Source organism: Bos indicus, chromosome 14 (genome assembly GCF_029378745.1).
Source record: "Bos indicus isolate NIAB-ARS_2022 breed Sahiwal x Tharparkar chromosome 14, NIAB-ARS_B.indTharparkar_mat_pri_1.0, whole genome shotgun sequence".
Classification (NCBI taxonomy): domain Eukaryota; kingdom Metazoa; phylum Chordata; class Mammalia; order Artiodactyla; family Bovidae; genus Bos; species Bos indicus.
This window is the reverse complement of record NC_091773.1, coordinates 46,186,967-46,211,483: the sequence shown is the minus strand read 5'-3', so window position 1 is coordinate 46,211,483 and position 24,517 is coordinate 46,186,967. Positions and strand designations below refer to the sequence as shown.

At 42.3% G+C, this 24,517-nt stretch overlaps 1 protein-coding gene and 1 long non-coding RNA gene across 6 annotated transcripts in view; one reads left to right on the top strand and one right to left on the bottom strand.

The window, feature by feature from the left end:
* Positions 1 to 24,517, bottom strand: part of SAMD12 (sterile alpha motif domain containing 12) — a 448,904-nt gene that overhangs the window by 193,094 nt on the left and 231,293 nt on the right. The gene's annotated exons all lie outside the window — the stretch shown is intronic.
* The window catches only part of LOC109568633 (uncharacterized), a 29,367-nt gene continuing 14,672 nt past the window's right edge, over positions 9,823 to 24,517 (top strand). Inside the window, exons 1-2 of the long non-coding RNA XR_002182278.2 lie at positions 9,823 to 9,937; positions 10,197 to 10,263. This is a non-coding gene — a long non-coding RNA (uncharacterized lncRNA). The remainder of the gene's footprint in view (positions 9,938 to 10,196; positions 10,264 to 24,517) is intronic.

Genomic DNA, 24,517 nt, shown 5'->3' with positions numbered 1-24,517 from the left:
GGGAAAGAGATGTGCTGGAAGGTCTCAGAGACAACAGTGAAATGCTCAGCCTAGAGTTACTGACAAATCTTTGGCCAGAAGTAATCACAGGAACTTTCCCACCCACCAAGGGTCCACGCATGACCTGTGCTTCCATCATGTGCCAGGTAGAAGTGGGGGAAGAGACACATTTGATGGGGAGAACTGATGAGAACCACACCAGTACTGATTTGGCTCCGGACGGGTGCCTGGCAAGGAAGTGAGTGCAGGAGGGTGTGGAGGTGGGTGGTGGTCTGAAGCCTCAATAAAATCTGTACAAGGAAGAGGATGGAGAGGTGGGGGAAGAGGAACCTGAGGAAGCTTAGCAAGAGCGGGCAGGTCATGGCAGCCATGAGAAAGGAGGCAAGGGACACGCACAGACACACACACACTCTCAAGTGATCGTGTCTGTCTTCTGCAATAGGCAGAATGATGCCCTTTGGCCAAAGATGTCCACATCCTCATCTCTGGGACCTGTGAGTTTGTCACTTTATACGACCAAAGGGACACTGCAAATGTGATTTCATTAAGGATCTTGAGATGGTAGAGTATCTGACATTATCCATCTGGGTCCTTCTAAGTGAAAGAGGGAGACAGGAGAGCCAGAGAGGGGAGAGATGTGATAACAGAAGCAAGCACTGGAGTGATGCGGCCACGAGCCAAGGAACTGAGCTTCTACACAGTGGAAAAGGCAAGGAAATGGATTCTTACCCACACCCTCCAGAAGAAATGTGGCTCCACCTTGATTTCTGCTCCTGAAGACCTATTTTAGACTTCTGATCCCTACAACTCTAAGATAATAAATGTGTGTCATTTTAAGTCACTAAGTCTGCAGTAATTTTTTACAGTAGCGATCAGCCTTGTGACTGGAACTCAACGTGCTTTGGAGAAGCCGACTCATGGCTTTGGATTTCCTTTCCAATTCCTTTCTTAATTTCTGGGCACTGGTGTACTCCAAGGTGGAGAGCTAAGGAGTGGTAAGTCTAAGTCCCAGGCTTCTAGGACAGCCCTGCCTTCAAATATTCTGCTATCAGACCTTGGTCTTGAAATTTCATTCAGAAAATACATCATGGGACTTGGGTATCATTTATGTGGCTAATTGGCCTCCAAATAGCAGGAATCTAGTGCTTTATACAAGCTTTCAACTCAACAATGAATATTGCTTTTTTTTTTTTTTTTTGAGGCAAACTAGGGGACTTTCCTGGTCATCCAGTGGTTAAGACTCCACTTTCCAACACAGGGAGCTTGGGTTTGATTCCTGATTGGGAAACTAAGACACCGCATGCTACCAGTGCAAAGGGGGGCGCCCCCAACCAGAAAAAAAAGGCTGGTTAAAAAACGAAACACACAATTCAGATTATCCAAATCTCTTCCACCAGCAGATTGTAGATACCATCTCGCTTTCCGTTCCTCATTATTTGGGCTGTGGTTTCACAAGCTGGAACATTCTGCTGAGGTGTTGGTAGGGCAAATGAGAACTTTGGTCCTGAGAGGTTGGCTGGTCCATCATTAGTGCTAGTAAGTCAAAGGGAGGGTTTTATTCTAGTGCGCGTGGCTCAGTTTCTTTACAAGCAAAGAAACCAAGATGCTCCCATCTAGGAACCTCCAACTTCAACATTTCCATTAATGTATCTGACATACCACAGTGTGGATACAGAAGCCCAATCAGAATGTTATCTCATCAGTTCTGAATGGGTAAGTTACGAAACTTGTATAATAGTCTGTGCATTTCACACTATGTGGTACGAACAATTATACCTATCAACATTTCACCTCTTACATGCTTGGCTGTTCAAGTTGTTCTATCAAACCCTGAGACCATAAGTGTTCTTGCTGCGTTGTTTGTTTTTTATTTTAAATTTTAATTGGAGGCTAATTACTTTACAATATTGTATTGGTTTTGCCATACATCAACATGAATCCGCCACGGGTGTACATGTGTTCCCAATCCTGAACCCCATTGTTTCCAATGATAGAAAGGAAAATTGAGAAAAGCTGAAGAATATTTAAAGCATGAGAGTTTTTCCTAATTCTTACTACTATACTTTAGTTGTGCTTTATCTTCCTTGGTAAGAAAATAAAAGTCTTAGACTACAGTAGAGAGACTAAGGGAAATTATATAAGAGAATTTCCTGATAAAATATCTTCTGGAAAAGTTCATGATATGTACACCAAGGAATTCAGGAACAAAATCTGATTTGCTGCCATCCCTGGATGGTTTTTACGGAACCATTCAAGCCTGTGGTTCCAAAAACTCTTGACAAGCATTAGATATTTTATAGGAGCAAATACCTGGGCAGCCTCCTCACCAAACACCTCCTGCTGATCACAGAACAGAGTGTCTAAACAAGAGTGAGTCATGGGAGTGATAAGGAGTCAACAATCATCAATTATATCTCGTTTTTTGGCAATTTATATTGTCACTTTTTGTTGCTTATCATAAAAATCCAACTGTTAATTTAACAAACATTTTTGAGCACTGACTGTGTCCTTGTGACTTTGCTATTCACTCTGGGGATAATGAGGAACAAGACAGTCAGGGTCACTCCTGGAGCTTTCAGATTGATATGCAAGGCAGATAACGATCAATGTTTACAGGTGTGTCAATGTTAAGAAAGGGCAAATATGAGAGCCCAGACTGGGTGAGCTAAACTAGTCTGGGTATCAGGGAGCTATCAGTGAGTAGGATATATTTAACCTGTACTTAGGGAGTAAGTAATAAGAGTAAGTAAATCAGATTAAGACCACTGGATAAAGCCAAGATTTTTTAAAGAGTCCAGTAACCATGTAGATGGGTTTCCCTGGTAGCTCAGTGGTAAAGAATCTGCCTGCAAAGCAGGAGATGCAGGTTTGATCCCTGGGTCAGGAAAATCCCCTGGAGAAGGAAGTGGCGACCCACTCCAGTATTCTGGCCTAGGAAATCCCACAGACAGAGGATCTTGGAGGGCTATAGTCTATGGAGTCTCAAAGAGTCGGACATGACCTAGCGACTAAACAGCATCTAGATGAACGAGGAGGCTGCTATTACAGTCAGAAATCAGAGGAGTGCTATTAGGACCTTTATACGCCTGCTGTTTCTCACAGAGTGTCTTGACTGACCACATGGCTCTGCGGTCAGACGCCTACACAGGGAGAGATCAAGGAGAGAGAAGTCTTCTGAGGACCTCCTTGGTGGTCCAGTGGCTAAGACTCTTCATTCTCAATGCATGGGGCCTGGGTTTGATCCTAGGTCAGGCAGGGAACTAGACCTCATATGCCACAACAAAGATCTGTCACATCCAAATAAATAAATAAATATTATTTTTAAAGGGGGCGAGGGAGAGAAAAGTTAACCCAATTTCAAAAAGGAAGCATCACCTAAATTTTCTGATACTCCAACTGGTGCCAAATGGCATTTTGGTGATCCAGGCTGTTGGGCCTTTCACAGACTCCTAGATTGGAATTGGAAGAAGCGTAAAAGCCTTCATATTGATCATTCTCGTGCCTTTTACTTCTTTCCTTTATGAAGTACTTACTGAGCACCATCATATGCCTGACCCTACTCTGGGTACTGGAGCTGCAGGGAAGCTTACCACTCCTGCCGGAGGAAAACACACATAAACGAATATATGAGGGCAGACAGGGCCCCCTACTGGAAGGATGGTGCTATTGCAGTTAAGGTGGTGAGAAAGGGGTCTCGCTCAAGAGGTGACCTTGGAACACACAGAAGTGTCAAGGCAAATAGAGGAATGTCAGGAAGGTTGGTGTCACTAGGGCAGAGAAGGCAAGAGAAGTGAACCTAGGAAACGAGGTCCAAGGGAAGGCAGGGGCCAGATGACACAGGGCCTTCCAGGCTTTGGTGAGGTCTCCTGATTTTATACTCAATGGGGACAGTTTTGAGTAAGGGATAAACTGGGCATAATCTCATGTATGCAAAGACTCCCTTGGGTTACTACGTGGGGAATGAACTGGGAGTGGGGAGTAAGTGAGGAGCAATGGCAAGAGCCAGCACACCCCCAGGGCAGTCAGAACGGGGAGCGGGGACGCCTCACTCCAGGGTGGAGGTAAGGATATAGTAAGAAGTAGGAGAATTCTAGGGACTTCCTTGGTGGCCCAGCGGTTAAGACTTCACCTCCCAATGCAAGGGGTGCGGGTTCAGTCCCTGGTTGGGGAGCTAAGATCTCCCAAGCCTCGTAGCCAAAAACATCAAAACGTAAGACAGAAGCAATAGTGTAACAAATTCAACAAAGACTTTTGAAAATGATTTAAAAATTAATTTTAAAAAGAAGTAGAATTTTGAATCACGATATCTACAAGTGGGGTGTGAAAGAACAGCAGACATCAGAGATAAACTCAGGCTTCAACCTGAATCACCAATGGCTTGGGGCTGCATTTCAGGGCAGGAAGTTGAGTCACTGCCCCCAGACAGGATGTCCTAAAAGGAGGAAATCATGGTAGTACTAGTGCTATTATTATTATTTTTTTGAGAGCACTTGGGATTTAGAGAAGTGATGAAAAGTATGGAATTAAACAAAGGAGGACAGTTAAAATATTCTTTCCTGCCCACAGTGTTTTTATTCGTTCAATACTCTCCTCAATTCCAAAGCTCTAAGGTGGCTGGGGTCAGGTAAGCTCACACACTTCTAATGGAATTTAGAGAAATCAGAGGGACCTCTTATGAACCAAGGTCTGTACTGCTGAACCCTAACAGTGGTCTTGGGTGCTAAAACTGTTTCCTAGAACCCCTTACAGAAGTTCCAGCCTGGGAATATTCTGAGAGGAAGTTCACCCAGCAGAAACGTGGATCTGATGCTCTGCTAGCAATCTTGGAAAATCAGAATTTTGCCCCAACTGAAGCTTAAGCATTACACAGAAGCTGTAATGTGTGAGGGCTAATACAATGCCAGCTCCATAAGAATAAGAATCTTTCCTGTCAGGCTCTCCACCATCACACGTGCCCCAATGTCGCCCATGTGCTGGTACACAGAACGATCGAGGTATATTTATCGAATGATGTCCTCAGAGTCACTAAATGCATGTCGTCTTCTTTACTCACATACTGATGATCTCAAGGTTGTTAAATTAAGTGCCTTTTCTGCTGCAAGAGTCATTGTTGGACATCAACAATGAGAAATTGAATGTAATAGAGGGCATTTTATTGGGGTCGAACACAGAAACACCTGCCAAGTTGAAAGGCATAGAGAACTTGGGAATAAATGACCACTTCACCTTCCTACAGGCTTGAACATGAAAGTGTTAGTGGCTCAGTCATGTCTGACTCTTTGTGACCCAGTGGACTGTATCCCACCAGGCTCCTCTGTCCATGGAATTCTCCAGGCAAGAATACTGGAGTGGGCTGCCATTCCCTTCTCCAGGGCATCTTCCCAACCCAGGGATCGAACCTGGGTGTCCTGCATTGCAGGCAGATTCTTTACTATCTGAGCCACGAGGGAAGCCCTCCTATAGGCTTCACAAAAGACAAATGCCTTTTTCTGCTTTTGAAAAAGCACCCAGTGAGACCACAAGCTTTGCTGAGCAGGAACGGGAAGGTGACGATAGACTTGGGGAGTGGTGTCCCAGTTTCCCACAGGTGCCCTAACACATTACAAACACAGGGCTCCAAACCACAGAAATTCACTCCTCATAGTTTAGAGGCCAGAGTTCAGCTTTGGTGTCACTGGGCTGAAATCAAGATGGTAGCGGGACCACAACCCCTTCTGGAGGCTGTAGGGGAGGATTCCTTTGACGCTTCTAGCTTCTGCTGGCAGTCACGGTCCCTTTGCCTGTGGCCACATTGTTCTAATCTCTGCCTCTATCTTCACATTACCTTTTCCTCTTCTGTGTGTATAATCTCATGTTGCCCCTCTCTTATAAGGAGGCCTGTGATCTGCTTTGTATGTGTGTGTTAGTCATTCAGTCATGTCCAGCTGTTTGTGACCCCATGGACTGTAGCCTGCCAGGCTCCTCTGTCCATGGCATTTTCCAGGCAAGAATACTGGAGTGGGTTGCCATTCCCTTCTCCGGGGGATCTTTCTGACCCAGGAATCGAACCTGGATCTCCCACATTGAAGACAGATTATTTACAGTCTGAGCCACCAGGGAAGCCTGTGATTTACTTTAGGGCCCATTTAAATCCTGGAAAAAGCTCCTCCTGGGAAGACCCTTAACATAATCCCATCTACAAAGAGTCCCTTTCCCTAATAAGGTAATATTCATAGATTCCAGGGCTTAGGACCTGTGTCTCTGAATGACCATTATTCAGTCTGTTTTAAGTTGGAAGGAATCTCTGAGAGTTCTGAGTATGGCAAAGGGTTCATTGTGCTTCCCATGAGGAAATGAGGCTCATAGAAAGTACTTGACTAAAACCACACAGGAAATGGGAGGAGACTTGTGTATAGATACGTGTCTGGTCTGGTCTCTAGTTTAGGTGACCCCTATCCTCTGTTCAGAGAACTATAGCAGAAGCCCTGGCACAGCTTTCAAAGATGACTGACTGCATGTTGCAAGGCCTGACGGGAATTTCAGGGTAAGCAGGAGCGGGCTGAGGATGCGGCTTCAGCTCCAACCCTGCTGGAAAGTCCTGATGCACCTACAAGTGAGCAGGGGATGCCACTTTTCCTGAAGATTGAATGACAGGGACTCTTTTCTTGCAGAAATAGAGGTCATTGAACAGCTCCCCAAACAAACAGGCATTTGTGCATGGGGCTAGCTCCAAATCTGATGCTGGTAAAGGTGACACATGAGGTGGATGCCCCGGCTCTACCCGAGTCCTGGCTGGGCCAAAGTAACAGAGTGACTGGGGCAGGGCACATCACCAGGACCACAGCCTGAACCCATGTTTCCTCAATCTCACCATGACTCCAAAGTCACAGTTTCTGGAATAACGATACAAGGAGAGAAGCATAAATACAAAAGTATGTGATTATGAGCTAAATGGTGCAGATAAAGGCCCCGGAAAGCACATGTGAGTCTTAATCGCCTCAGCTCTACAATAGGGCTAAAAATGACCCTATTTCAGGAGGTGACTGTGAGGATCAAATGACAGATACAAACACGTGCCCTTTGCAGACTGGACCCACCATGACGATGCCATGTGGGAACTACCTGGGCACTGTGGTTCTCTGGCTGCCTGAGAATGCTTCCTCCTGCTTCCTTCCACTCCCCCTCACAATAATAGCAACATTAAACACCGTTCCAAGGGCTTTACATGAATTACCTCATTTTCAACAACTCTCTGAAGATACTATTATTATCTATAATCAATTAAAAGCTACTAAACATAGCTAAAGGTCACATATTTACTAAGCTGCAGATCTAGGAGACAAAAATATGTAGAGGCCGTGCTTTAACTACCTCCGTAAACTGCCACCCAGGATTCTTTACATAGCCTGACACTTCTGCCAATTTTCAGGCAGGAAAGGCGAGGGTCAGGAAGTGATTACTGCGCCTGAGGACTTAGAGGCAAGCAGTGGGAACGCGGGAACAACCTCAAGATGCACTAGGCTGAGCTCACCCTTCCAGTCCCCTTGCCGTGGAGAGTGACAGGGGAATGAGGGGTCTTTGCGGGGAGTCGTGAAACAGCTTCATCCCTCCTTCTTCATAGGTCTGCGTCAGTACCAGGGATTGAACACGTCTCATCTTTTGCTTTTGGTGGGGAGGGCTGTTCCTCCTCACCTGGTCGGGCTTTTGTGTGCATGCCAAGTCCCTTCTGCTGTGTCTGACTCTTTGTGACCCTATGGACAGTAGCCCGCCAGGCTCCTCTGTCCATGGGACTCTCCAGGTAAGAATACCGGAGTGGGTTCCCATGCCCTCCTCCAGGGGATTTTTCTGAGCCAGGGATCGAACCCACATCTCTTATGTCCTCTGCCTTGGCAGACAGGTTCTTTACCCCTAGTGCCACCTGGGAAGCCCTGGTAGGGCTTTCACTAAGTTAAAAAGTCCCTGCAGGACTTTTCAAGTACTGCATCATTTTCTTGTTATGTTTATCTTTTATTTTCTGATCCCTTCCCACCTCCCATTATGTAAGAAAGTTTAAATCACCTAGCTAGAGCCTGACTCAATGGAGGCACTGAACAAATTTCTTAAATTAATGCTGGGTGTGTGACCCAGACAGGGCCAATAACATTTACTAGAATGATTATGATTTCTAAAGAGGGATGCTCTCTGTCTTTCTTAGATTATGTCCCACGGGGCAAAATAAGCTTAGACTTGCTGTCAGCGGCTGTCTCTGCCACCATATGGAGAGAATTTGCTGGAGAATTAAGCCAACAGAGAGAGAAGAGCTGAGAAGAAGAAAGGGGGGTGATGAGAGCAGAGGAAGAGAGGGAGGTAGATAAGATAACATTATTTGATTTCCTGAATACAGCCCTGCCTGAAGTCAGATATTCCTGGGTTTCTCATTGATAAAAGTCAATATCGAGGGGGAGAGGGTAGGGAGCAAGCTGAGCTCATGTACCACATGTACTCCAAGAGAATCTTGACTTTCAGAGTCAACCTTATCTGCGATTCTCGATTCTCGGTTGAGCCGCGTCCTGGCCTGCTTATCACCATTTCAAGAAAGCCCATCAGGAGGTAGGTGAGGAAGAATAATCAGAACCTATGGTAACTTATTTCCAAAAAGTTAATTATTGGCAAATTTTGGTATTTTAATTATGATACCTTACAAATTATGTGGAATATGCCTTAAGACCAACTGCATACTTCTGTATGTTAGATGCACCTGGGTTCTCCTCCTTATCCAATTACACCAGAGGTTACGGACTCAAATGTTGTCAGGATAACATAACTGTGTGAAGAGGAACCCTCCACGGGACGACTGGGACTAGGTGGATGACAGTGGACAGGTCAGTCTGGCTCCCCCCGCCGTAAAATGTGCAATTCTGATACATTTTTGTTATGCTAGAATACAGGCTGTGTGTTGCTACTTCTATTTTTAAGCTAAGAATGGAAAATCAGAAGTTTCATGAAAACTCCTAATTTAAAATTTGCCCCCACCTCATATTATAATCCAAACAAAGCATGTAGATGGGTCATGTCTGACACATAAATTGCCACTTTCAATAGCTGACTTTTACCCTTTCTTCCCCCATGTAGTGTTGAAAAAGACTCTTGAGGGTCCCTTGGACACTAAGGAGATCAAACCAATCAATCCTAAAAGAAATCAACCCTGAATATTCACTGGAAGGACCGATGCTGTAGCCAAAGCTCCAAAACTTTGGCCACCTGATGCAAAGAGCTGATTCATTGGAAAAGACCCTGATTCTTGGAAAGATTGAAGGCAGGAGAGGAAGGGGATGACAGAGGATGAGATAGTTGGATAGCATCACTGACTCAATGGACATGATTTTGAGCAAACTCCAGGAGATGGTGAAGGACAGGAAGCCAGGTGTATTGCAGTTCATGGGGTCGCAAAGAGTCGGACATGAGTAAGCAACTGAACAAGAGCAACAGCCCCCACATCCCACCCACTGGCAGTGGAAAGGGATTCAGGCAGCCCTGCCTTCAGGACTTCAACTGAGTCCAGGCTCTGAGATTCCATTCTGTGGGACCTATTCTAGATTATCAGCTAACGAGACCAAGGGTGGCTGACGACTCGTCTGAACTGGCTCTTTGTATTTTTACAACCTAATGTGTAGTGCAAACCTATCTTCTCAGGTAACCTCTAACCCAGGTCCTGATTTCCTAAAGGTAACTGAGAATCACCAGTACCAGAGTGAACAGGACTCTGAGGTCAGCCAACCCATTGCCTCACTTCCTGGCAAGAAGGTGCACAAAACCTTCCAAGACCAAGAAGTCCTCTCTCATTTCTACCTGAGAACACAGCCCACTGCCAAGCCCAGTCACTTACTTGGCTGCATCCGGAATGATTAGCAGTAAATTAAAGACCGCTTCCCTGTGTTGAGGAAGAGAAGGGTTATTGGACATTTGCACCATGATCACTGTAAGTAATTTACCATACTGATGGGGACTGTATGTTGATTTTTTAAACCAGTCTTGGATAAAAAAGACTTTTCTCTTTTAATTTTTAAAAAATTTATTGTTTTTTTTTTTTTACTGAAGTATAATTGATTTACAGCCTTGTGTCAGTTTTGCTATATAGCAAAGTGACTTTAGTTATACATATTCTTTTCCATTGTGGTTTAATCCTAGGATAAGATGACTGTTTTAGATAATCTAGGTTTTTGGTTGAATATATTCAGGTGCTGATGATGTTCAAAGGAGGAAATGAAAATAATGCTAATTCCCAGCCAAAGTATTAATATAAAGGTAAGAAATTATAGTGCTTTTCAAACAGAGGGAAAATGTGGCCTGTGCACTATTTTTCAGCTCTCTAAGAAGGCACAGACAGCCTCCACACAGTAAATTAAAGGTTAAATCCTTGTATGTTGTTGGCAGAACACACAGTTACCAAATCCTCTCCAAAAATTAATTTAAGGAAACCTTAAAACATTTTGTTTGGGGATTCTGTTTTAGATCCTGGGAAGACTCAGTAATTACTTCCCTTGTACCTCAGAGAGGATTTTTCAAGCGAGGAAGTACAGTATCAACTTATCCAAGCCTATGGTTGAAGATTTATGATATCATAAATCGCCTTCAAGGTTTTTTCTGCTTTGGCTAGGTAGACCAGACCTGTTGGTGCATCTGCTTTTATTTGTCAGTGTTTGTATGCATGGCTTTGGGGATTCTCAGGTAATCGAATGTCACTAGGTGAGCAACCCACCGTGCATTGGGCATCTTTCAAAATTAATTACCAGGAAGCACATGAGATATCGACAGTCTCCCCCGCCCCTGTGGTATTCCACTCATCGCTGTAAACCCAACATGTACAGAGCCTGAAGAGGTGGGTGCTAGGCTTGCTGGTCTCTCTGCACAGATTCATCCTAACCACTGATCCAATGCCAAAGGAATGTTTAAAATTGCTTCAAAGCTTTTTTCTTTTAACATCTATTTGGCTGCACCAGGCGTTAGCTGCAGCATGCGGGATCTAGTTCCCTGACGAGGGATCAAACCTGGGTGCTCCACATTGGAAGTGTGGAGTCTTAACTGGACTGCCACAAGTCCTAACAACTAGACCACAAAGCAACTATGTGATAAAATCCTACAGCAAGAACCATGAAAACTTTGGTGAAAAAGAAAGAGGTCTTGGGTTTGGAGTTGAAAGTCAGGGTTGGCTTGACCAGTTACTTGCTCCATGTTTACTATTCTGATGATTCACCTTTCTAGGCCTCAGTTTCTTCACTTGTAAATTTGGGTATGAAATGATACCCTCTGCCCCATGCTGTGCTGATTAAGCACTCAATGAAGTGAGTAGAATAGAGACTGTCATTGCCATTTCTAGGAAACAGACCAAAAGAAATGTAAGGTCCTATAGGGAATGGTGTAGTTCACTCCAAAACTATGATGGAAGCACCTGGAAGAAGGACATCCTGATGGTGACGCTGGGAATCCATTCTCAGGATGTTGGGGTAAAAAGGAAAAGAAAATTTGACTTGGTACATCCCAAATTTCAGAAGTCATTAATATGACAAGCAAATACAGTGGATCTTATTTGCTTGACCTTGTCTATTTGGGAGCTATTGACATTTGGGGCTCGGCATTCCCAGTGGCTCAGTGGTAAAGAATCTGGCTGCAGCGCAGGAGACGTGGGTTTGATTCCTGTGTTGGAAAGATTCCCTGGAAGAGGAAGTGGCAACCCACTCCAGTGTTCTTGCCTGGGAAATCCCATGGACAGAAGAACCTGGTGGAATACAGTCAATGGAGCTGCAAATAGTTGGACACAACTGAGCAACCAAACAACATCAGCAACAAATTCCTTGCTGTGGGGCTGTCCCGTGCACTGCAGGAAGTTTAGCCTAGATGCCAGCAGTACCAGTTCCCAGTCATGCTGGTCAAAAGTGTCTTCAGATTTTGACAAATGTCTGCTGGAGGGCAAAACTGCCCTTGGTTGAGAACCACTAATGTAGATGTTCACTTTCAACTAATTGATTCTCAGAATGCTTACCCAAGAGACAAACTCATCCTCAGCTTTGGAGGTTCCATAGGACTTGGGCAGATAAGGAGGCAAACCAACACAAAACATACTTTTCAGAAAGCACCTACTATGTGTCGGGCACATTCCCATCCATTGCCCCATTGAGTCCATAAGTTATGCTGGGAAGCCTTTTTTTCTCCATTTTAAGGATGCAGAAACAAGCCATGGAGACAAAATGCCAAAGCATACAACAAGAAGAACAAGGATTCCAGTTCAGTTCTACCAGGAAAAACTTCCATGCATTGGGTCTTGATGGCCCTCAAAGCCATCAAGCTTAACCACAACATTTCAAGTGACATTTAACTAAGACAATAACAAAAGTGAAATCAGATTCCTCTGTTTGATAAGCGATGAAAATTTGAGGAAAGCAAGACTATAAAAATTGACTGATACTGTTTGGCATTGCTTCAATGTTGAAGAGATAATAAAAAATGCACATGTACATACTGTTCCTTTCTGTCCTCCAAGAGGGAGTAAAAGTAAGGTCATCAAGCTTAAAGTCCAAAATTCGATGTCAACAAGTTATACCACTAAAAGTTATATTGGAATAAGATAAGCAGCACAATCAGATTCTCTTCAACGTTTCTTGTATCTCTGTCTCCCTACAAGTTTTGCTCCTTATGTCTTCCCTCCCCCCATCCCCTTCTTGACTGTTAGGCTTTGAGGGCTGACTCAAGTCTTAACCTCTCCCAGACTCCCCTGAGAATCTACAGGTAAAACATCCGGTGGTGTTACAGAGAGAATGTCTTTCCCCTACTTAAAGGCACTTAAAGCACGGGTACATCTTGTCATTTTTCCGTTGCTAACATTCAGAATACTGCTTAATAAACTAGTGAAATAATATTTGGACAGAGTCAAAATGAACTTTGTCATTGGAAACTCAAGTTGGAGGGCATGGCAGACCCTAAGGCCACCAGTCCCATGTTGCAATTTCCTGTATATTTGAATTGGCTGGCTTCACCATGTCTACAGTGCCAATACCCTGACTTTGCAATTGCAGGCTTGCAACAGCCCCCTAGTAGTCCAGGCAAGTGTTGGTGCTAACGATTGTGGAACTTGAGACATGGATGAATGGATGATAGCTTTATTTTCTCCCTTCTTTCATCCCCAGGATTACAAAGCTGGCACAGGAGGAAGGTAGAAAGAACAGAGTGAGAGGAGAAGGGAGAGGGCTCGTGTTAGGATGAGCGAGATCACCCCTGAAGACTGGCAGCACAGGGGAAGGGGGAACTGGATGACTCAGACAGCAAGGACCAATGGCTTTATGATGGTCAAGGTCGTGTCTGTGGAGTCAGATGCTTGGGTACAAAACAGATCTCCACCAATTACATGCCATGCTACCTTAAGCAAGTTACTTAATCTGACTTAAGACTTCATTTACACACCTTCCTAATGGGTGGGATAACAGCACCTCTGTTATAGGAATATTTATGAAGATTAAATGAGATGATATAAAGAAAGCACAGTGTCTGGTACATAATAATCTTTCTTTTTTTTAAATAAATATTTTTATTCATTTGACTGTGCTGGATCTCAGTTGCAGCACTCAGGATCTTCTTTGATCTTTGTTGCCACATGTGGGATCTAGTTCTCTGACCAGGGATTGAACCTGGGCCCCCTGCATTGGGAGTGCAGAAGCTTAGCCACTGGATCACTAGGGAAGTCCCCCAATGAGATTTAAATGCAAATTAGCCATGGATGATGATGACAACCAGTCCTAAAACTGAGGATTTGCTATTGGTGAGTCTCTGATGAACAATGTGGCCCCTCTGCACAGGTGAAATGTACCATACAACCAACTTACACAGTACAGCCAATTGAAAATTACACCAACACCTGCATTGTACACTCCTTCACTCACTGTTACTCTCAGCCACTTGAGCTTGATGGCTCAAGTCACTTAAGTTCAGTTCAGTTGCTCAGTCATGTCCGACTCTTTGTGACCCCATGAATCGCAGCACACCAGGCCTCCCTGTCCATCACCAACTCCCGGAGTTCACTCAGACTCACGTCCATCGAGTCAGTGATGCCATCCAGCCATCTCATCCTCTGTCGTCCCCTTCTCCTCCTGCCCCCAATCCCTCCCAGCATCAGAGTCTTTTCCAATGAGTCAACTCTTTGCATGAGGTGGCCAAAGTACTGGAGTTTCAGCTTTAACATCATTCCTTCCAAAGAAATCCCAGGGCTGATCTCCTTCAGAATGGACTGGTTGGATCTCCTTGCAGTCCAAGGGACTCTCAAGAGTCTTCTCCAACACCACAGTTCAAAAGCATCAATTCTTCGACGCTCAGCCTTCTTCACAGTCCAACTCTCACATCCATACATGACCACAGGAAAAACCATAGCCTTGACTAGACGGACCTTTGTTGGCAAAGTAATATCTCTGCTTTTGAATATGCTATCTAGGTTTCCTTCCAAGGAGTAAGCATCTTTTAATTTCAAGTCACTTAGCTGTCCTTATTTCCCTTTTTTATAATTCCATTATTACAGGATGTGTACCTCACATATTTAATCTCAAATTGAGCCCCCTTTAAAGAACTTTAAGTTGTAATGAGACATTTCAAAAATTATTTGGAAAGAAAGCAAAGCAATGCCCACTTGGATTTTCTCCAATAGCCCCATATGAGGCCAGTGTTTTGGGACCAAAATGCCACATACTAGGCATCTGATCTCAAGAAGTTTCAAATCATTGTCATAGGAAACACTTTGCTTAATGTGGGTACAAATAAAGACATGCTATAACCAATAATAGACTCAAAAGCAATTGTAAATGATAATAAAAATAGACTCAGAAAACTAGGAAAAAAACTGAAGGAAAAAGTGAGATTCTTTGGTAAAATTTTTTGTTCTGACTTATATTTGGCAATAAAATACTTTACTTAAACATTAGTTAATTCATTCTTCTAGCAATAAGGTAATAACTTAGTTTAATTTTGTTGTATTTTCTTTTTCTGGGGGGGAGGAAAGCAACCTGAACTTGAGTAAAAAGCTTGGGTTAGAATCTCTGCACTTCTACCCACTACTGCTATGAACTGGAGCTTACTTAAGGTTACTATGTCACGGTTTCCTCATCTGTAAAATGGGAATATTGACTTTTGTAGCTTTGAGCTTTCTAGGTGAAAGTTAAATTAGGTAGGAAATCCAGGTGGTGCCAGTGGTAAAGAATCCACTTGCCAATGCAAGAGACACAGGTTGGATACCTAGGTCGGGAAGATTCCCTGGAGGAGGCCATGGCAACCCACTCCAGTATTCTTGCCTGGAGAATCCCCATGAACAGAGGAGCCTGGCGGGCTACAGTCCATAGGGTCACACAGAGTTGGACATGACTGAGTGCACATGCACTGCACTTACTGCATAGTACTGGACTCAGTATACTTCTTCATGATTAAAACAGAGATTTCATAAAGGAATGCCTTGTTTCTATCATTACACTTACTATATTATAGTATTATCATGAATTTGTTCACATGCCTGTCTTCACTTCCAAATTCTGTGCTCTTTATAAAGAGAATGTGAGTTTCATTTAACTGAGTGGCTCCAGTGCTTAGCACTTGATAGGTGTTCATTAACATTTTGATCGATTAATGGCCCTGTAAGAAAGGGAAAAGAGATGGTATCATCCCCATTTTTGAAGGTTAAAAGAAACAAAAAACCAGGCCCAGAAAAGTGAAGAGACCTGCCCAAAGTCACATGCCTAATCCTAGCAGAGCAGAGATAAGAGCCAAAACATCTGATTCAAATTCACACTGTGTCTAGAAAGGTCATGCCTTCATTTAATAAACAATAATCTAACACAGCCATGAGGCTAGCTGCTGGGTACAAGCAATGAATACAATGGTTTCTGTCCTCACAGAGCTGAAATTTAGTGAGGGAGGAACACTAAGATCTGAAGGATGAGAAAGACTGGTGAAGAGGACAGTGAAAGAGGCTGAAGGCAGAAGAAAAAATATATGCAAATGTTCTCTGCAGACTATTACTTTCAGTAAAGACAAAAAGGCCAGAGAGTGGAGGTGGCCTTGTGAGGAGGGTGGAGACAAATGGCTTGAGATGAGGACAGAAGAGCAGACAAAGTTAAGATCATTCTTAGTCTTGGAGGCAAGAGAAGGATCCCATTACTTATTCCAAGTGTGATAGGAAATCAAAATACAATTTTAAGCAGGGCAGTGACAAGATGCAATTTGTATTTAAAAACTCACTCTTTGGCTATAAAAAAATGTCCCAGTTGAAGGTCTAGGTGACATCTGGAGGTAGAGAAGCTAGTTGGGAGACTAGAGCTTTAGTTGAGTCCATAGATGATGGTGGCTTCTACTAGAAGGTGATGATGGAGATGCAAAGAGAGGAGATATTTCAAATGTAGAATCAAAAGGATTTGGTGATGGATTAGGTATTTGAGGCAAGATTGAAACAGATGCCAAGGATCATCCTGGGTTTCTGGATTGGTCAATAAAATAAATAAATTGGTTAATAAAATAAAAGAAAGGGTAATTACTGACATGGAGAATACTGAGTTAACAAGTCAGAAGAGAGAAATTAATACTTCTGGTTAGGATGTGGAATAAATCTGAATTGCCTATGCCTATGAGATATTTACAAGTAAAGTGGGTGTGGAGGTGTACAAGCTGGAGCTGCAAAGAGAAGTCAGGTCTGGAGTTTAGCTTGGGAGCCACGATCATAGAGATGACATATAAACCCATCGTCAAAGGGAAAGGGAGATGAACAGAGGAGAGGCTCTGAGGCTGATCCTTTGAGGACCTCTACCATTAAGTGCGTAGATCAGTAAAACAGGCCAACAGGGACACACTGCTAAATGAGTGGTTAGAGACAGGGAAAAAAAAAATCTGGGAGAACAAGATATCAGAAGGAATGTGGTTTAAGAAAGAGACAAGACCATTTGTGATGGACTCTGAGGAGCCCAACCAGGTGTAGTAACTGCATTCTTTGTAATGGAAGGTTCTTAAGACATGGAATCCCTCATGTACAGAACGTATGGAAGGGTAGAGTTCAAGACACCAGGTCATTCAACCACTGAGCTCCTCGCCTAGGTGAGGTATCTTTTGGTTGACCCAACAGATAAAGGTGAAGGAGTTACATGGAAATGGGTCAGTGAACCTCTGACATAGTCATTATTACCAATAATAAAAACATCACCAATAAAATTGAGTGGACAATTATGGGCTGGGCATAAATGTGAATCATTTCTCATTCTTTAATTTATTCTTTGGGACAGTCCTCTGGATAGGTTTAATTGCTATCCTTATTTTAAAAATGAGGAAAATAGGGCTTGAGAATTTTAGTGACACAATCACATGGAGGGCAAGAGACAGCAGAATGTTGAATGATTATTTTTCCAATTCCACAGGTCATCATCATTGCCCACTTTGCTGCCTGGTTTGTCTCTTTATTTGAACAGAAGCTTTGGAACAGGAAGAGAATCTCTTTTAAAAAATATTTGAATTTCTAGACCTCATTAGAGTATACCTGGAGAAGGCAATGGCCCCCACTCTAGTACTCTTGCCTGGAAAATCCCATGGACAGAGGAGCCTAGTAGGCTGCAGTCCATGGGGTCGCTGCAAGTCAGACACAACTGAGCGGCTTCGCTTTCACTTTTCACTTTCACGCATTGGAGAAGGAAATGGCAACCCACTCCAGTGTTCTTCCTTGGAGAATCCCAAGGATGGGGGAGCCTGGTGGGCTGCCATCTATGGGGTCGCACAGAGTCGGACACGACTGAAGTGACTTAGCAGCAACAGAATATACCTGCTACATAGTAGGGCATCAATTAGTGGTTGATGGAAGGGTGGGAGAAAAGGAAAGAATAGAGGAAGAAAAACAAGAGAAAAGCCAAGACCAGATAACTTAGGTCAAATCAATTTCCGACAATGATAGGTTCTAGTGGATGGGAGACTCCGTGCTGTGTCACTTAGATACTGAAGGACTCCCCAGGTGGGAGTGACTGTTGCTTGAAGCTCTTCTGGGTGATGTCCTGGGCTGAAAAGAGTTACGCTGCCTGAGGTCATGACCCTGTTTCTGAGAGCAGCCCAGAAGCGATAACTGGTGGGTGGGTGGGAAGATGAAGGCATAGGCGTTAAGGTCCAGCCCCCAGATACCCCCGCCCTGGTCTGGATTAATTCCAAAGGTCAATCCCTGCTCCAGAGCTGGTTGAGGCTCTTGTGATGACTGAATCGCAGCCTGAATCCTGCATCTTTCGCTTTCCTAGCAGGTGGTAAGTAGGACACCACCCAATAAACTCCCAATACTCAGATCTCCTTCTCTAAGCCTGCTTTCTGGGGAAGCCCCAAGCTCTGACACAGACTCACTAGGCAAAGTGGTGCCTGATAGAGTCTCTGACAAAACAAACGTGACATGTTGCCTGAGTTTAAACCAGCCGAGGTGGCTTCACTGCCCCAGCCAGGATGCCTTGTAGTCACCCATCTCCATGGTGAGTAAATGTGTGCGCGGGAGATCAAAAGGAATAGTGGCCTCTGCAATACATAATTAGTAAGATAAATCTGCTGCTAAAAATTGTATGTGTACATTATCTATTGATTTTATAAGTGTCTCATTTTCCATAAAACACTGTGGGCACTATATAAGAATAGCACACTCTGTATTTGATCACTATGTAAATCCTAAATACATATGTATATATGCATATACATACATATATTTTCATACACACACAAATACCTATGCATAATCTGTTATATGCTTGTTGTGATTTATTTCATCAGAGTCTTACATACAAGCATAATTACTTCTCTCATTTTTCAGATGAGAAAATTTAGCCCAGAGATGTTAAAGATTATGACAAAGACCTCCTAGCAAGAAGAATTGATGTTTTGGGTCAAATCTGGCACTATGAGACTTCAAAAAAACTAATTAATTAAACTGGCTGAGCTGGGTTTTAGTTGCTGTAGTTTCTTGAGTTGCAGCACGTGGGATCTAGTTCCCTGACTAGGGATCAAACCTGGTCCCCCTTCATTGGAGTGAGGACTCTTAGCCGCTGGACCACAGGGAAGCGTCAAGCCCTATATTTTCAGTCCCTATACCACACTGATCATTGATTTGAGCAAATTTATTATAAAAAGCTGTGACTTAAACAAGAGTAAAACAAGAACAGACAGAGACTCAAGGATCCCTCATTTTACAAATTTAGATGTTATATACTGGGTTTCCTTAAATCATGAGACACCAGGATACACAAGTCAAATTCACAAACAACAAAGCCATGGGGGAAATGTATCATTGTCCTTTGCCCCTAGCAGAAGCTACATCGTCTCAGCAACTCAAGTGAGCTTGCTTTTTACAATCGAAATGTTTCCCTTTGTATGCAGACTAATGGAGCATAGCAGAATACATGCCTTCAACTACAAAAATCTGTAAATCAACACACACACCCCATGTTGTGACCGTGAGAACACACACCCTCACAAGCCAGGAGACAGCTTCTGTTAAGGAAGAGCTGAATACTGATCAGCCCATAAAAACAGAGCTCAGATTGAAGAAACATCTTATACCTGATAAATGCACTGCTATCATAACATCAACAGCTTGGAGTCAACAAAAACTATATTGGTTAAATTAAGTCTTCTACATAAAGATGTCAAATGTTACAACCTCACTATTACAGTGAAGAATAGCTCCAAAATGTGTCTAAACTGATGAATTAGATGATTCTATCCTTAGATAGGACTTGATAGAATCGTCAGTTCTAAAATCATATATCCCTACTCTAGCATCAAATTTCTATTGGTTTGGGCTGTATCTTCCTTGCCATGTCATCCCAATACTAGTAATTTGGACCATTTTCACATCTTGCTTCTAACACAAAGAACACAAATGTCTGCAGTGACTATTCCTAGATTTCTTCCTTAATCATACAGTGCTAAGATATCTGGACACAGTTGAAATTTGAATCTGTAACAGTTCTTTCAGATTTTCTTTGATAGTAAAGCAATAGTCTTCCAGGCTTCCTTTTGCTTAGAGTCCTGTATACTTTTTGGATCAGATTATTATAGCTCTAAGCTTTCTTTAAAGTACCGAAATGTTAAAAACTCATAAGGACACAGAAGTCAGCCCTGATGAGAATTCACCTTTTAAATGAACTAAGCCGTGAGATTCATCGCTAGGATCACACACACACACACACATTTTGGGGACACTGGGAATGCTCAAATAGCCACTAAATGTGCCTCTAGATTTAACCTTGAGATTTTATTTTCAGAATGTCTTTTCATCACTTACAAATGTAGCCACATGATTTTTCAATCCAGCTTCTAAGATGAAAGTAAGCCTTTCTCAAGCATGATTTACATTTCCTGTATTTATTCCTTATAAATTATATTTTAAGCCCCGTATTCTGATTTATGAAGTTCCATATCCTTGTCTTTTCAGAAGAAAAAAGGCACATGTGTCCACAATTAGATTCTAAACCATCCAGTGCCTTTAGTCGTGAAAAACCTATGCAACACAGGGAAGTTTGAGGAGAAGAACATCATATGCCTACCAAAAGAAATAATTCAGTATTACAAAGTCATTGAAATTAAGAAATGGAAGAGGTTTGTCAAATCAAACTTGCAATTGACACCCAGATTTAATATGTCAAGGATGTTGGGTCACCAGAGGTGCCTCTTATCTTTGGATAAAGTGGAGAAACTGAGAAAGAACATTTAAGGAGCAGGGCCCTTAATCAAAGGCAAGTCCTTATAGATCAAAATATCAGAGAGAAATATGTAAGATGCAGAGGACAGGCAAATGGAGAAATGGCACTGAAACATCAAGCAGATAATACTTTATTCGAAAGGTTTCTAGCTAGAGACGTGAGTTCTGTGTGGTTTCTGCGCTGACAGTGTCCAGAGGTTGGTTCAGAAGGGAACTGTTAAAGCCGGAAGAGCCAGAGGGGTCAAAGGATGAAGGATATTATTGTGTGTAAAATCCCAACCTTTCATCTATGGACTGTAACCTAATCCTTAGAAATCTCCGGTTCTGTTTTCCTTCTAGTAAAGAGCAACGGCTCACAGTAAACATTCTTCTGAGTATATGTGTGTTGGGGAGAGAGGAGATATGAAAGTAGGTGTCCTGGGCTGATAAAGCATAAACAACAAGGAGCAGATGCTAGCATTTACCCAAATAATCAGAGCAGAATTATCTAAAAATTATCTAAAAAATTTAAGCATCTTTAGATTTCACCATATGACCATTGAAAAGACACATTTTTTGGTAAGGCCTGGTCTTGTTTGTCTTTTACTGTTGTCCTCTGCTTAAAACAAACAAACAAACAAAAAACTGATAGTAGGAACTAGTTGCGACAAGTCATTTAAAAAGAAGAAGCCTGCCAGAAAACAGTGAAATGGGGTAAAAAGAACTTGCTGGTGAGCAATCTCTAAAATTTATCAGAATCCCTGTGGAGAGTCCGCCCACACACCCTGCACTCTGAATTGGGTACACAGCCTCCTTCCTGATTTATTGCGTCTCTCCACACACTGGAGAGATGAGACCAGCATCTGCTGTGTAGGAAACACTGCATCTCCACGCCAGCCTGCCAACTCCTGTATCACAACTCTAGAGTTCAAAAGGATTTGTTCATTTCAACCAGTCTGCTGTTGCAACAGGGCAAATGAAAACAAGGGTAAAGAGACAAAACAGGTCCTAACCTGTTGAGCAAATCGGGCTCTCAACTCTTAGTAACAACAGGGAATAAAGTCTGCTATACATCCATGCTACATATACACATGCTCTTATGTGTATGTGTGCAGTAATGAGGTGTGGTTTCTTGTTTTGGTTTTTAATTAAGATGTGTATAGCAGAATGGTTAAGTGTAGTTGTTTCCACTCACATAGATATATCAAGACATCAAGTCAAGTACCTTAAATATATATAATTTTTATTTGCCAATTATAACTGAATAAACATGGAAAGAAAAAGAGTAGGAGTTCTGGAGTCAGATTGCCTGGGTTTAAATTCTAGTTGTTTCACTTATTTGCTTGATCAATTTGAATATTTTAAGTCCCTTTATCCTCAGTTTCTACATGTGTTTTTTAAAAAGGATAATAATAGTTATTTAATAAAGTTGTCATGAGAATGAGGATTAAGTGAGATGATATACATATATACTAAATACCTGCCACACAAGGTCTTGTAAGAGCTGCCATTAGTAAATTAAAAACAACAACAAAAGGAGTTTATAAAAATGAGTTGTGAATATTTGGAGGGTGTGACCTTAATGGGTCAACTTCAAATACTGGCACTGACATGCCTATCACGACATAATATAATAAAGTGTGGAAGTAAATCAGAGGAGCGGGGACGCTCTGAACTGGTAAGCCAACAACAGCACCATCCTCTTACAAAAGCTTATAACTTGAATTAAAAAAGCCATGGGGTAATCAATGACAAAAATGTTTCCACGCCTTTTGAATAGAGATAATATATTGCATTTTGTCTTCAGCAACATGATAGGCCTTGGCATGGTGTGCTTTGTCTGTCTGATTGATTGATTTTTGGTATTTGTCCTGTTTTGTGTTCTCTGAGTTCCTTGGATGTATGGTTTGATGCCTGCACTAACTCTAGATAATTCTCTGTCTCCCAAAGAAAATTCAAATATTTCCTTGACCTTATTCTCTTTTCCCACTGGAATTCAAATTACCCACACATGATCATCTGATGTGAGCGATCATCTGATATCAATGGTGACCGAGATTTTCTGAGGCTGTCCTGATTTTTGGGTACCTCAACTGCTTGCCTTGCAATATAGTCAACATAGATTTAACCCAATTTCTACATTACCATTTGAGATCTCTGTCATTCTAATCTGTATGTCATTCTAATCTGTTTACATAAAATCAGTAACATCTATAGAAGTTACTAAGAGAGTTTGGTACACATTTGGTACACAGTTTGAGGACAGGAATTCTGATTCAGTGGATCAGTGTTGAAGCCAGGAGTATCATCCTGAATAAAGTTGAGGTAGGTGATTTGCAGGTTATATTTAGAGAAACATCAGCTCAACAAATCTCTTACTGTGGCACTCCAATAAGCTCTGGAAGATTAATGGCCCTCTGCTTGAACCTATGCTTTTATTCATTCATCTTAAAATCATCCTGGTTTTAGATTAAGAATAAACTTTTCTTACAGCTCTCCTAAGACGGCTAAAATTGAAAGCACTGACAACTACAAGTGTTGACAAGGATGTGGAAAAACTTGAATTATCATGAAACGCTTGTCCAAGTATAAACTAGAATGATTACTTTTGAAAACTTTGGAGTATCTATTCAGGCTCAAAGACCCAGGAATTCCATTTCTTGGTATGGAAATTAGTGATTCTTTCTATCAAAATACATGTACAAGAATATTCTTAGAAGCTTTATTCAAAATAGCCCCAAATTGGAAATTATCCAATGTCCCTAAGCAATGAAACAGAGAAATTAGGATATATTCATACAATTAAATATCATGCATGGTGGCTCAGCAGGAAAGAATCCACCTGCAATGCAGGAGTGGCAGGTAATACGGGTTTGATCCCTAGGTTGGAAAGATCCCCTGGAGAGGTAAATGGCAACCCACTTCAGTATTCTTGCCTGGAGAATCCCATGGACAGAGGAGACTGGCGGGCTACAGTCCATGGGATTGCAAAGGAGTTGGAGATGACTGAGTGACTGAGCACACACAACAGTGAAAAACAACAGATTACAGTTACATTCAACAACATGGAAGAACCTCACAGAGAAAATATTAAGTGAAAAAAGCCAGACATAAACGAATTTTAAGAATTAATAAATCTAATGTATGATGGTAGAGGCCAGAACAATGGCTCACTCTGAAGATAGCTAGGAGGCAGCAGAGGGACACTGCTGGAATGACAGAAACAATCTGTTATGAGTGAGGTTTATGGGAGTATATATGCACCTATGTAAAAATGTATTGAGCTGTACATTTAAGATTTGTGTGCTGACTATATGCAAGTTACACCAGAAAAACAGCAAGAAAGAAAGAGAAAGAAAGAGAAGAAAGAGTAGGAGGTGGGAGGTAGGGAGGGAGGGAGAAAAAGATAAACCACTTTGTCCCAGAATTACAAAATCTGTCTGAGCCCCCAGGGAAGTCACACCTATATGTAAGTTACACCAGAAAAACAGCAAGAAAGAAAGAGAAGAAAGAGTAGGAGGTGGGAGGTACAGAGGGAGGGAGAAAAAGATAAACCACTTTGTCCCAGAATTAGAAAATCTGGAAAACAATTCTGAAAGCCTTTGGTCTTTGTCACTAATGACTTCACAGATTTTATTACATTCTTTCTCAGCCAGCATGTTCCAGACTATAAAGAAAGCTAGATGGAGTAAATATTTCCTGTTAATAAATATTAACAATCAATGGAAATCACATGTGTGAAAAGATAAGTCCTGCTGACTTCTTTTTGGTCTTGGCTATATGGTCAGTCACAAAAAATGTTTTCCATGGATAAATACTACAAGGTTCAGTGATTTCAGGAGGCTGGAG